Here is a 15,492-nt window from a genome sequence, read left to right as displayed (position 1 = left end):
CTGTCGGCTGAGGGCACGCAATGCATATTTCCTTGTGACTGTCACATTAACATGTTTCCCTTAGATTAGTTTCAGAAATCCACATTTACTACAACAACAACATAGCCTGTGTATTAATGTATCATATTTACAGATTAGCAGAGCACCATCATTTCATCCTTTACGTCACAGCTGGGATTGTTATTCATTGCAGTGCATCTTTGGGAACCTTTGTCTGTTCTTTGTATGATCTTTGTATGATCTTTGGACCTTTTTTGAAACAGTCTAAAACGATACCACAGTAGAGTCCGTGTTTAATTACGGAGTGTTTCTTGTATTTAAGATGACTTTTCAAGATAAATCCCAGCAAAGGATCAAAAAGGGAGAAGAACACTTGCACCAGTTGGCTGCTGCTCAGTCTTTCCCCGATGATGAGGAGAATGGGCGACAGTGGTGGTGGACTTCAGGACCTCATGCCACCCTCACACAGTCTGAAACATGAGTGATCAACTGGAGGTCATTTCATGGGACTCTGGTAATGTTCGTTAATCCAGCTGATCGTTTTGAATCACTCGTACAGGTACTGTCTCATAGAAGGGACGAGGATACCAGCAAAAAGCACAACTGGAGAAACAGCTGAGCTACATCTGCTGTCAGCTGTAGGACTGAAACTTTATTCTTGAGGTGTCTGCAGTAGGTTTGTGAGCCTAGTGTACACTTAGTTTAGGTACTAGTTTGTTTAAAGTAGTCTTTAATTTTATTACGGTGGCTTCTTAAACACCTTTAGAAATTGTACACAATTTAAAGTTTTGTATTAAAAATGTGCAGCTGCTTTGTGTAACTGTTTATGTGTTAATAATAATATTAATAATAACTTTATTTATAAAGCGCTTTCAAACAAAGTGCTGTACAACTATTTGAAACTAAAAAGATAAAAAATAAAAGTGATACATAACAATACAGGTAAAAGACACAATACAGGTAAAAAACAGTAAAAATTTAAAAACTAAAAGCCACAGAATTAAGACCTGTAAGATAAGGTGAACAAATGTGTCTTCAGCTTAGTTTTAAAATCCTCCACAGAGCAGCCTGCCTAACATCTTGAGGGAGGTTGTTCCAGGGAAACGGGGCACGAAAAGAAAAAGCTCTCCAATTGTCTTTTTTCTGGCTCTAGGAACCTTTAGAGTCCTGAGATCGGAGAGCACGGGATGGAACGTAAAGATGTAAAAGGTCGGAGAGGTATGAAGGTGCCAGTCCGTTTAAAGCCTTGTAGGTGAGCAGCAGGACCTTAAAATCTGCTCGAACCTGACAAGGTAGCCAATGAAGAGATCTTAGTACAGGGCTAATGTGCTCAAATTTCCCAGTTCTTGTTAAAATGCGAGCAGCTGCATTTTGCACCATCTGCAGACCTCTAAAACTTTTCTTTGGTAGCCCAGAAAGAAGAGCGTTACAATAATCAATACGTGAGGACACAAATGCATGGACAAGAACCTCTGCAGTGTCGCTTGACAAAACTTGTCTGATTCTGGCTGATGTTCCTCAAATGATAAAAGGCGGTCTTTGTTATCTCTTTTACATGAGACTCGAAAGAGAGAACCATGCAAACCATACGCCCAAGTTTACAGGATTTAACAGGATTTAAATGTCGACCAGAGGAACTAACTGTGCCTTTACTGTTAGAGTTGGAAAGCTAAACGTCACTCTGTAGTTTGGCCTCTGACACTGTGTTTAAATGACACACATATCTCCTTTATTTAATATAAAATATAACTCTAAATAAACAACACAAAAGCTCATCTGAATTTAAAGGAAGAAAGATTTTTTCTGACACCGCAGCTCCCAGAATATCCTTTTTATGCAGGAATATGAAGCTGTTGTAGTGATTAATTACACATCCTATATATTCATATGTTCTTTGAACTCTTATCTAAATATCACACATTCACACAGCTGGCTGGAGGGTCTGCTGAGGACAGAGAGAAGTGGAGGAGCTTATTTTATCTCAATTGGAAAAGAGAATAAAGCCTCTCTGTGTAATGTAATACAACAGCTGTCCTCTTCTCATTCTCCATTGGCAAACACAACACAGCTTTTGGTAGCACGATGAAGTGTCTACGATTGCACTAGTCTCTCATGAAGAGCTCTTACTGTTGATGTTTCCTGTTGCACAAAGAAACATGCAGCCAAATGTGAAGTTATTCATTGGTTTAAATTAGCTTCATTTAAACCAATGAAACAAAAAACAAAAGTAGAGAAAAGATTTCTGTTTTTTTGGCTATTCTGCTTTTATTCAGGAGGATTTGGGCCAGATTTCCTGTTGCTGTGCTCGTCTTTTCTTCCCACAGTCTTGTTGTAGGGAACATTTCCACTTCAAAGCAACAGAGACTTGTACATTAGGAGGTGGGATGGTGGTAATGCATACACATCTAACTTTCAGCCAGGACAACGGAGAAATGACACCGTTTGTTTTGCCAGCTTTGCTTGTTATTTGGCTCCAAGTTAGATTAAAGCCCTCAGACTGTAGCCTGGGTTAAAGAATATTAGAGACCTTTACAGTCATAACACATATGACAAAATTCATTCAGTTTCTCTCATCTAAAGGTGACATTTATTCAATCAAATTTAAAGCAGCTCAGACAAATGAGAGCAGTCTCATTTATGTGAGCACAGCAGACGTGACAATGATTCCAGGAACCTGAAGTCGCTTCTTGGGCACTGATTTTATTTCTGTCTGTGTTCGGTTTTTTTAGCGCTTCACAATGGACTGAGATGTTTGAGCCAAATCCCTCCTGACACAGATGGCTCTCTGGTCCATGTGATATCTTTGCATACAGTGGAAAACAAAAGCACAGCACGAATATAATAAAGGAACCTCTGAGAATTCTGGAGTATTGCCACCTCCATATTGCATTTGCCTTGCAGTCTGTCCAGCAGCCTCCATCTTTTCTCAAAGCTCTCTTCTTCTCTTCTCTCCCCATCCATCTCCTCCTTCACTTCCAGCATCACTCGCTGTTCTTACATAATCAACTGAACCGCATGTTTTGGCTTAGCTCCTTTATGTCCCCAGTGGCGAGCTTCTTTGAAGTGCACAGACACACAAACGCATGAATGTGCAAATACAGACGTTCCCAAACAAATACAGACACGAGGAGCTGCAGCACAAAGTAATCAATGCAATGAATTCACACACATGCATTCCCTGCAGAGCGGCCAGCTGTCCGGCGCCGTTGCACCCGACACTTCTCGCCTGTGCTGTCAGGTCACGTGACCGCTGGCCATCGCTAAGGGATGTAAAACACAGCATCCTCCGTGAATTAATTACAGCCAAAAATAGCAGAAGGCTGTGTTGTTGCAGACGGTCTGTCTGGCTGTGCACGTACGTGTGTGTGTGTGTGTGTGCGTGCGTGTGGAGAGGGATGCAAAGAGGGGACGACACAACAAAAAGTGACTGAACTGACAGAGGACCCTCGACACTGTCACGTCTTAGGTTGGTTCACTCAGTGTCACATAAATGTTTCAGTGCTGTCGTCTCCACCAGACAGTGAGTGGCAACACAGATGTTCACAACGGCTGTACAAAAAGATGAATTGTTGTTAAAGAAAAGCTTCAAAATGTTCTATATTTATTCATTTAAAGACACACGGACACTCACATGGAGGCCAAAACCAACAACAAACTGGGAGGTAAAGCAGGTCTTCTGCCAGTCAGGAGGTCGTGGTTCAATCCCTGGTTGCTTCTGTTTCCAGTCTGAATTCTTAAGTGTCCTTAGGCAAGATTCTGAACCCCCAGTTGCTCTCCGATGCTTTTATGTTCTCCTAAAAGGGTCCAGGGGATGAGGGAAAGTAACAAAAGGTGAATATTATATAGACAACACTTAGGTGCTGTCTATATAATATTCACACATGTAGTCCATGTATGAATGAGGCATATCATACAGATTGTTCATGTAGAAAAGCAGAATATAAGAACCAGAGCATTAACAGGCACCCTCGGCAGTGCGGCCTTCATCACCCCGGCCTTCATCACCCTGGCCTTCATCGCCCCGGCCTTCATCACCCTGGCCTTCATCGCCCCAGCCTTCATCACCCATGTACATGTAGTCCATGTATGAATGAGGCATATCATATCAAAAGCAGAATATAAGAACCAGAGCATTAACAGGCACCCTCGGCAGAGTGGCCTTCATCACCCCGGCCTTCATCACCCCGGCCTTCATCGCCCCGGCCTTCATCGCCCCGGCCTTCATCACCCCGGCCTTCATCACCCTGGCCTTCATCGCCCCGGCCTTCATCACCCATGTACATGTAGTCCATGTATGAATGAGGCATATCATATCAAAAGCAGAATATAAGAACCAGAGCATTAACAGGCACCCTCGGCAGAGCGGCCTTCATCACCCCGGCCTTCATCACCCTGGCCTTCATCGCCCCAGCCTTCATCACCCATGTACATGTAGTCCATGTATGAATGAGGCATAACATATCAAAAGCAGAATATAAGAACCAGAGCATTAACAGGCACCCTCGGCAGAGCGGCCTTCATCGCCCCGGCCTTCATCACCCTGGCCTTCATCGCCCCGGCCTTCATCACCCATGTACATGTAGTCCATGTATGAATGAGGCATATCATATCAAAAGCAGAATATAATGCCCTCAGGGGTCGGTGCATTGTTGGTTCTTGGTGTCCGGGGCTGGGCGCTCAGGTCATGTGCCAGCTCACTCCCGGTGGCTACTTGGCGGGGCCTGGCGCCTGCTGCTCAGTCGGGCCTCTTCCGGGGCGCGGAGGGCCCTCGGGCCTCCGGCCTCTGTGCCTGCGGCTCGGTTCACTCTGGCACAGCTGGCTGCCGGCGGAGCCGGCGGGCACGCCGGTGCAGCCCCCTCTAGTTTCTGCCCGGTGGCTACTGGGTGACCCCTCGCCTGGGTATCCTCAGCCCTTCCCATGAAGGTGGCACGGATGCCCCTCCGGTGGTCCTCCTTGGGCTCTTGCACTCTGGGACCTCTGGATGTCTGGGGCCTGGATCTCCTCCATGCCTGCTTCATGCCCTGGGGGACAGGGCTATGGCTCTCTACATCCTCTTGCAGACCATTACATGGGGAAACCATTTGAATACAAGCGCGCCGATCCACACAGGTGTGCACACAGGTGTTCACTGTTTGTAGACTTAAATCACACCTTTCTTGGCTGCTACTTCAAAGCACATTGTGCGCTGTCTGTCCTGCGTGCTGCACAACAACATTCAATATTTAGTATTTACTGCTGTTTACACTTAGCTAGATTAATGCGATGGTGTTGTGTATAGTATGTTGCTTTGTTTTGTTTTGTTTTTTTGCTTGTTTTCTATTCTTTTTCTCTCAACAGGTGATCCCGGAGATATTTTTTTCCCCCCTTTCTCACTGTCCCTCTCCCCTTCTGTTTTTCTTTTCCTTCCTCTTTCTTTCTCCCTTTCCTATCCCTCACTCATGTCTGTCCCGTCTGTAACAACTGAAAATAAAATAAAATAAATAATAAAAACAAAGGTCGATCAAATGGACCAATACGGCAATGCCATGATGATCCATTTGGCAAAATAAATCCATTGGGTATCCTTGTTGGTCTTCAGACAACAATTCTGACGGCTAAAGAACCAAATGGGACAGGCAAGAAAAAAAAAAAAGAAAAAAAAAAAAAAAAGAAAAAGCAGAATATAAGAACCAGAGCATTAACAGGCACCCTCGGCAGAGCGGCCTTCATCACCCCGGCCTTCATCGCCCCGGCCTTCATCACTCCGGCCTTCATCGCCCCGGCCTTCATCGCCCCATCACCACCTCCAGGTCTTCTGAACATGTTTCTGTCACAAATCATTTTGTGTTTTAAAAGTCATCGCAATCTTCCCCACTGATGAAGTGCATGTGCAGGAGCCATCTAATCAATGTAATCAGTGTCTGGCATGAAGCCCCCCACCCACCCTCGCAGTTTAGGTAGTTAAGAGTCTAAATGTGGAGATGCCAGATGGTGATACTTTACTCGGATCTGTTTGAGTTTACACATCTTTAGTGTATCAGATTGTCTTTACTGTGATCAAGCAGCAAATACATAACTAAATAAATAACAGTGAACTTTGGAGAGGACAGTGGAGCTCCGAGGAGCAGCGACCAGAGCAGTCCAAACTTTGTGGTGACAATCTAACGGAGCCAGCTGCCAAACGGTTTCTCAGATCCAGCCGTAAAATGAAGCTATTTGGAAGCTGTTTGTAAAGACTAATGGGCTGTGTTAGGATTCTAGTTTGCCTCCTGCTTCACTCGTCCTCAACTCACCAACTCACCAACTCTGTAGATTCCTTTGTTGAGATAAGGAACTCCAACAGTTTGTAGGATGTGCAGAGAGCTAAGAAAAACAGCACCAGATTTTCAATTTCCACCAATGTCACAATCAATTGCCATATTATCACAAACATATTCCATGTAGTTGCCACCTTGCAGGCTGATAGCAGACAGACTGCATCTTACTGCTGTTTTAATACTCGATTCACCAAAAGCAAATGATGAGCAGTGACGGCCGACCCCGGCTCCGGCTTCAAAACGACGAGATTGCAAGTTCATTACAAATGGTGGCAATATTTGCTGTAATTTTTCACTGTTTCACTTTAGAAGCATACATTTTTGCACAGACAATGTTTATATGTTAATTACTGATTTTCTGGATTAAAATGTGAAATAGAGCATATATTTTTAAATGGGATATAAGCTAAAAAGAACTTTTTAAAATTCAACAAGGAATGAAATCTACTTCTTCTGTGTTTCAGCCTCCATAACATCTCTTATCAAAGTGTTAGCTTTATTTTGATACCAAGATTGTTTACACAGAGTTTGTAACTGCAGAGAAAATCTCCATTCATTTTGGATATGCCACTTTCAAGCAGGAAGCTCAGAAAGGGTAGGAACAGGTTAAGTGCACCACAGTCATCAGTCACTGTTTTCTGTAGTGTGACTGTAGCATTACTGTGCTGACTTGGCAACAGCTTGCAGACAACAGTCAAGTGTTCGGGGCGGGGGGGGGGGGGGGGGGGGCATTTACAAATGCAGAAACATTTTAAAATTGTTCTTTAAAATCCTTCTGTAACAGCAGAGAGTAAGTAGAAGGAGAATACGAAGATCTCATTTCACAGAGAAACAGGGACTGGTCACCGCTTTGCTAATTGCGACGTATTTAGTTTTTTTCCCTTAAGATGCTAAATAAAGCTAAAAAACTCAGCTTTTTAAGGTGTCTAATGCTGAACCTGTCTAATAACAAGAAAAATAATCTTTATTGTTTCATTTTGTATCTGTGAATGATGTGATTGTTGTTTCCTGTTGTAAAACTTGCCTTTAGATCATCCCCGGGGGGTTTATTGGCCTCAGAAACAGCAGTGTTGCTGGTCTGAGTTTCGTTTTGGCTTTTTTCTGTTTTCAGGTGGAGGAATGTTCTGCACCTTTGCTTTTATTTATCACAGGCCCGTATTTCTCCCTGCAGTTTCTGCCTCCTTTGTTCTCAGTTTGCTTCATTTGCATGTAAAACACATTTGCTTCCTTTTGATAAGTAAATGTTATGAAACATGGCCCTGAGTCTTGGCCTTTTTATGTAATATTGTTAATGATGCGGGTAATATGGAGCAAATCCAGCATGGTTGGTTGGCTGATACTTTTTACCACCAATTTCCTGGAATTTGCTCCTGAAGCATCACATCAACTTCATTTTGAGCATTTGGTGATTTCATTTCATTTTGGTGTATTTGGAAAATGTCTTTTTTAAATAAACTGGAGATTTGTTTATTAATTTGTTTATTAATTTGTTTATTAATTTGTTTATTAATTGGAAGCTCAAGAATCAGTTTTTTCTGTGGCTTAAAAGCAACACTTAATTACTGCTGCCATTATTCTTCGTCAATGAATCACTGTGAAAAACGTGTATTTTGTTTAATTATACAGCCAGGCACAAATGCAATGGCCCTTTTTTGTGAATAACACAATTATTAGTTTTTTTTATAAGCTATATATAAATTAAAGGGCAGCACTTTGTGTTTCTGAATAACAAGAGAAGATATGTGAAACTTTGCCTTGTAAACTAAGTTACAGAGTCAAATAGATTATGAGCATCCAAGAGGTGGTCGTAACCACGGGCAGACTGGTCTGGGTCTGACCACCCCCCACAATGAAACGTGAACACTGTTTGGAGTTTTTACACATTAGTAAAAATGGGCTCAGTGCTATGGGTGCCCACACAGGAAAACCAAAGCAACGATGCAGCACTTGGTGGTCATGAGATGTAAAGGAAATTGCGCGCCTCCTATCTCACAGCATGAAGCTGAACATTAAATTATATTGAAAAGCTGGGAAAAATCATCAGTGACAATTTACTCAGCCTAAGTGAAAAATCTGACTGATTCACTTTGTTCATATTAGGTGTTAAATTTATCAACACTGCAACCAAAACAGTAGGATGCATTAGTGTGGGTACCTGTGCAGCTGTTTCTCTGTAAGCCAACGTGGTTTACAATTTATTCAACAGAGATGTTACATGTTAATATCCATGACAGCACCAGACGAAACAGAGTTATTATATGACTGGGTCCCAGTTTCACTGTGCTTTCTGCCAAAAAAACAACCCCCCCCCCCAAAAAAAACCAAACAAACAAACAAACAAAAAAACAGGTTTTTCAAAAGTAGTAAGTGTCGTACCAAAGTATTAAAAAAATAAAAATAAAAATTAAGACGGACTTTTGTGAGATCTCGCAAAACAAACTCGGGATCTCGCAAATGTTTTAGCCGCATTCTTCGGAGGCCGCCAGCTCGAAGCCGACCGGGAGGTCGAGGCACGATGTGCCGGGAAAGCGGTGTTCCTCCCGGCTGTAGTAGGTCTCGACCTCCCGTTAGCTTCGAGCTAGTGGGTGTCAGATCTCCGAAAACGTCGGAGCACTTTTGCAAATATGCGATGTCTTGTAAACCGAGCAGGTATCTGACGTTTACACAACTACATTCACGCCTCAAAATATCTTAAAAGTGTATTTTGTGACCCAGAAAGAGGAATATTACAACTAAGTAGCTGCCGCCATTGTTGGAATTCAACTTTTGCGAGATCTCGCAAAAGTTTTGCGAGATCCCGAGTTTGTTTTGCGAGATCTCGCAAAAGTCCGTCTTAATTTCTTTTCCCCATGTCCCCTGCGGGGCTCCGTAAGTATTAAGGCTTTGGTACAATTAAAAATTAATATTTTGGTGCAATAAAATTTTTGTGTGGTTAAAAATAGTAAACTGTATCACCACTGTGTTCATTTGTATTATTTGTCCAACGAGTTATCCCAGGATATAGAGTGTTTTTTTAAAATGTGCCGAAGGAAGGAAACATTTTGTCCTCTTGTCTTTTTTTGCTACAGCGAGGAAAAGGTTTAGAGGGACACCGAGCCCTCTGTGTCCTGTAAATAATACATGCAGCCTCTGTTGTTTGCTCCAAATCGACGGCCTGAAGACAACGTTCATTAATTCTCCGTGTCCACAGCAACCTAGTTGTTATACAGCTCACATATTTTGGAAAAGTGTATGTGGTCAGAGGAAAACATTAGGAGTTTAGCTAACAGCATTTCATTTGATCAAATGCAGTGGAGGGTAGAGAACGTATAGGTCAAAGGGCAGAACACATCTTCCCCCCATGATAACAAGTTTTTACCACAAGTTATGTTTTAAGGTACGGATTTTATGAGCCCTCTTTATGTTATTGCCACGTAGGACATTCTCAGCTGCAACATAAGAAAATGTATCATTTTTAATATAAGAAACACTGATTTGTGCTGCACCATTTAAAATTTTCATTAACCCTTTAAGACCTACCATAGAACCAAGTCTGCCAGAGCTTATATTATTTTTTTTACATGCTGTAGTGCCATTTTTGGGAGCATTTCAAGTTGCTATACATCAATACAACTGTTATAGCCCATATTTTAATAATATGTCTGCATTAAGTCCATAGTAACTACATTAATTGCAAAAAAGTGCAATAAACTAGAAACAAATTGAAAATCTTTTTTTTTTTAAACATATATTTCTACTTAGAGAAATTTAAGAGGCTTATCCTTCAAAACTTTAAATACAAAAAAGTTGCAAAAAAATAGTTTACAACAGCAGGAAATTTATTTTGAGTGTCTTCATAGTTTTATTTTGGAGATACAGCAATTTTTATATACTGCAGGAAAAACAAAAAAACTAATCCTATGATGCAAATTTGCAAAGAAAACAGCATGTGCATCAAAATAAACTATTTCCAGCAGTGCAATTCGAGTTCTAAGCATCACAGCAACTATTCAGAAAAGTATAGAGTCAAACATGACTTATAAAAACACCAGTATAGGCTCATAATACCTACAAGTAAAAACCTACATTTTCCGCGAAAATGACATCACTTCCGGTTCCGGGCAGGAAATAGCAGACATGCGATGTTCGTGCTGACGTCTTTTTCAATGTGGGAAGTGTTATGAACAGCTGATCGGGTACTACCACAATGTCATCTTTTATGTGATCCCTGTTTTACTCGACTGTATGTCTAAAATGTGATAAATAAAGTTGAAAAAAAAACAAAACAAAACAAAACAAAAAAAAAACAGCTGATCGGATCGGCAAAGCGTGTTTCTGGAATATTATGTTTTTGTTGCTGCAAGCGCTTTTTATGCAGTTTTTGCAAAGCTTTGTGTGGAAGGAAACTGTGACCGAGGACAAGCTGATGGCATAAGATGTAAGTACAACTCCTCTGGTTTCATATGCTAAAAAATTATTGTGCTAGCTTACGCGGTTCCGGTTCTACGGGGATTTAAAAATAGTTACGCAAAACGTAGCGTGCCTGCTCTGTCCGGCTTTAAAGGGTTAATATACATTCTGCTGATTTATGAACCAAATAGAATGGTGATGAACTTTTCAACAACACTCAACAGTATCTGTTTCTTCCAGACCTGATGTCATTTCCAGGATCTGATGCAGCCACTCGCCCCCCTCTAAACAGCAAATGTGTTCAGTCAGAGGTTAAAGTGGAATTCAGCAGGTGGAGAAACCCTAGAGTTGATTAAAATGGCTCAGCATGGGGAAAATAATCACAGTAATTTCTATTAAGAGTAGATTTTCTTAATGTACAGACTGTGATCAGCTGATCTGTGGTATATAGTTGGTATTAAGGTGGAGTTCAGTATATAAATCTAACCAACACCAGCTTAAATACAAATTCATCTCTGCAACACTTGATGTTACCTAACTGTGACCATGACACTGCAGCCACTGTGCAGCAGTCACACACTGTTCTTTACTTTGAATCCATCACAGTGCAGCAAACTAACCTGCACTAACCTGCAGAGGATTTCATGCTGCCTTTACATAACAGTTAGTCTGCCTCAGTTGGTTTTGCAGCATGTTTCACAATGTGAAAAAACAGAATGTCACATGTACAGACTAATATGTGATTTAAAAACACGAGGACTTACATGTAAGCTTTAAATGAGGAGTCCTTCCTTTTCTTCCTCTCCTCTCCTGTCTTTCTTTTCTTTCTCCATCTCTGAGTGAAGTTAGCTCTGTTTCTTTTCTCTCCCTGTGAAACAGCAGCTGGGCCTATAGCCAGCAACAACACACTGAGACGAACTGCACACAGACAGTTTGTGTGTTTGTTGATGTTTGTTGAGCTAATAGAAATGTAACTGCCACAACATGTTACGCCTTTTTGCTCACTCTCCTTCTTAGTGCTGCGACTACAACTTATGAACTCCTGCAGCTGATCTGGTGCTGTACCAAAAACCCCAAAACAAAAGAGACTGTAACCCCTGACTATGGCACACGGTTTTGAAATACCAAGATACCAAGATACCACGTATTTCTCCAGTTTCTCATGTTCCTTCTTCCTGATGTTGCTGTCATCCGGTATTGCTATTAAGCTATCATGCTACATCTATCACTACACCTGTCTTCCTCTGCTTATCCACCACTATGTTTGGTTGGTTAGGCATCACCAGTGTGTCTGTCTGTATCTGGACTTTGCTATATAACATGAAAGCCCTAAAGCATACGTGCATGAGAGACTGTCTTTGATAAACTGGTTCACTGTGAAATTCCGGATAATTTTCAAACTTCTTCTGCTCACCTTCAAGTCCCTTCATAACCTCGCTCCTCCTTACCTTTCTGACCTGTTAACCACCACCTGTTCTGCCCGTTCACTTCGTTCTTCTTCTTCTATCCAGCTTGCTGTACCTTCCTTCCGCCTCACCACCATGGGAAGCAGAGTTTTCAGCTGCTCTGCCCCCAGAAATAAGAAACATTGGTTCTCTCCCACAGTTTAAATCCCAACTCAAAACTCATCTGTTCAAATCTGCATATTTACTGTGAATCCACTGTTTGTTAATTTTATCTTGTGCTTTTATTTTATTGTTCTTATTCTACCATTGTTTTACTAAGTGTTTTATCCCATGGTAAAGTGTCCTTGGGTGACTTGAAAGGTGCTCATAAATAAAATGTATTATTATTATTATTATTATTATAAACATAATTTATTGTGCAGAGCAGATTCACTCAACAGATTCATACCTGCATTAAATTTGCATCTCTCTTTTTTTTTCCTTCCACAGCAGTGACATAAAAAAGAGAAACGAAGCCCGAACCACTTTCAAATTCATCCAAACCCTGATGTACATAACTCAAGTTCCCCTTAGACTTTTTAATGAGTTTCCCATACGAGAGGTCAGAACTCAATGTGACAATTTCAGAAGTATTTTCATTTTTTAAAGATATTCCTCTCAATTTTGCTCTTTAACCCTTTAAAGCCGGTCGGAGCAGCACGCTCTGTTTTGCATAACTATTTTGAAATCCCGGTAGCTCTGCAACCACGTGAGCTAGCGCAATAATTTTTTTTGCATATGAAACCGGAGGAGTTGTACTTACATCTTATGCCATCAGCTTGTCCTCGGTCACAGTTTCCTTCCACATATAGTTTTGCAAAAACTGCATAAAAAGCACTTGGAGGAACAAAAACATAATATTCCAGAAACAGGCTTTGCCGATCCGATCAGCTGTTCGTAACATTTCCTACGTCGGAATAGACGCAAACTATCGCATGTCCGCCATGACCTGCCTGAAACCGGAAGTGACGTCATTTTCGCGGAAATGTAGTTTTTTACCATCAGGGCCTCATGAGCCTATACTGGTGTTTTTAAAAGTTATCTTTGACTTTATGACTTTCTGTGTGGTTTCTGGGATGCTTAGGACTCATATTGAACTTCTGGAAATAGTTTATTTTGATGCATATGCTGCTTTTTTGCAAATTTGCACTATAATATTTATTTTTGTTTTTCCTGCAGTGTATAAAAATTGGTGTATTTCAAAAATAAAACTATGAAGACACTCAAAATAAATTTCCTGTGGTGGGAAACTATTTTGTGCAACTTTTTTGTATTTACAGTTTTGAGGGATAAGCCTCTTAAATTTCTCTAACTAGAAATATATGTTAAAAAAACAAAAACGATTTTCAATTTTTTTGTAGTTTATTGCACTTTGTTGCAATTTATGTAATTTCTATGCACTTAATGCAGACATATTATTAAAATTTGGGCTATAATGGTTGTATTGATGTATATCAACTTGAAATGCTCCCAAAAATGGCTCCACAGCATGTAAAAATATAATATAAGCTCTGGCGGACTTGGTTCTATGGTCGGTCTTAAAGGGTTAAAGTAACTTTTGTTCCATGTATAAGAGCTTGAAGTCATAAAATAAATGGTATACAGTAATATAGTCCACAAAAAACGTAAAGTCTAAAGTTTTCTAAAACCAGAAGTGGGAATCTGCCTCAGACCCAAACGGTCTGTGGGCAGGATGCAGGGAATTATCTCAATTGTCTTCTGACTAACCTCATTCAAAATTTAATTACACCCTCACAGTCAATCACGGTGACACCGGAGCAGAGTTTAGATGACAGCTGCAGTCTGCTGCACTCTCTCGACTGTCAGAGGTCTAATTAAGATCTCTGTACCTCTCACGTTCATTGACCTTGTCCCTGCAGTTTTGTCAGTGACTGACACAAAGCACAGATGATAGTAAAGTATATTCAGGCTCACTGCCGGGGATAAAAAAGGATATACTGTATATACATATGAGCAAGGACATTCATTGCAGTTCAGTTCTGTGCATGTGAGAGAAAATGCAAAGTACCTCGATGCAGACCTCAGCCTGAGAGAGCTGTCCTTGGTGCTGAACTGAACAATCACATACTCGCAGAAAGTCTGAGGCTTAGTCTCACTGATGAGTGTGTGACCTCTTATACCTTTAAAAGGTGCAGAGAAGCGGGGTGAGCCATCTGTTGCAGTGCCTCAGTTCACCCCAAGCAGCTTTTCTTCTTTATTTTCTGTTTGTATTTTTCTCCCAGCCTCTGGCGCTCTGCTCGGCACCTTTGTCGCTAAACGTTGTCAAGTGGAGAGCTTGAAAAAAGAAATGTGCCTCTGTAGCTCGTGGTGGCTAAAGCAGCTTATAGCAGTGGTGGAAGACGGACTCAGAAGCTTTCTACAAGCTTTCTACCGAAGTGTTTTGGGCGGTCCACACGTGAATCATCACGTGTGGACCGCCCAAAACACTTCGGTGACTGCAACATGAAGTTTTGGTTTCACATTGGTGTGAAAAAGTGTTTGCCCCCTTCCTGATTTCCTGTTTGTTTGTATGTTTGCTACGCTTAATTGTTTCAGATCATGAAACAAATTTAAATATTAGACAAAAATAGCTCAAGTGAACACAAAGTGCAGTTTCTGAATGAAGGTGTTTATTATTAAGGGGGAAAAGGGATTGCTCTCTAAACGGTCCAATCAATATGGAGCCCCGCAGGGGTCATGGGAGAAAAAAAAATTAAGACGGACTTTTGCGAGATCTCGCAAAACTTTTAGCCGCATTCTTCGGCCTTTGAGACCTACTACAGCCAGGAGGAACACCGCTTTCCCGGCACATCGTGCCTCGACCTCCTGGTCGGCTTCGAGCCGGAGTCCGAAGAATGCGACTAAAACTTTTGCGAGATCTCGCAAAAGTTTTGCGAGATCCCGAGTTTGTTTTGCGAGATCCCGAGTTTGTTTTGCGAGATCTCGCAAAACTTTTGCAAAACTTTTCCGAGTTAGTTTTGCGAGATCTCGCAAAACTTTTGCGAGATCTCGAAAAACTTTTGCGAGATCTCGCAAAAGTCCGTCTTAATTTTTTTTCTCCCATGTCCCCTGCAGGGCTCCGTAAATCAACCATTTGTGATAGCTAGCTAATTTTTTTTACACAGCCTCATGTAGGTTCACCACTCTCTTACTGGTGAATTATGAGACTGTGCTTAATGGCCTGTGGCCTAGAACATTTCTGTTTGTCTGAGTCACTTAGTCCCAGCTTATTCTCTGACACTTTTATGCACACACAAACTTGAGAAGTGATCTTGCAGAGTTTGCTGTTTAATGCATTTTAGGAGATTTAGAAGAAGTGACACAAAATGCCCAAGCTGAGTTGAACGGTGTTGGTCAAGTTA

The sequence above is a fragment of the Neolamprologus multifasciatus genome, chromosome 13, assembly GCF_963576455.1.
Source record: "Neolamprologus multifasciatus chromosome 13, fNeoMul1.2, whole genome shotgun sequence".
Taxonomy (NCBI): Eukaryota; Metazoa; Chordata; class Actinopteri; order Cichliformes; family Cichlidae; genus Neolamprologus; species Neolamprologus multifasciatus.
This window is presented reverse-complemented; position numbering follows the sequence as displayed.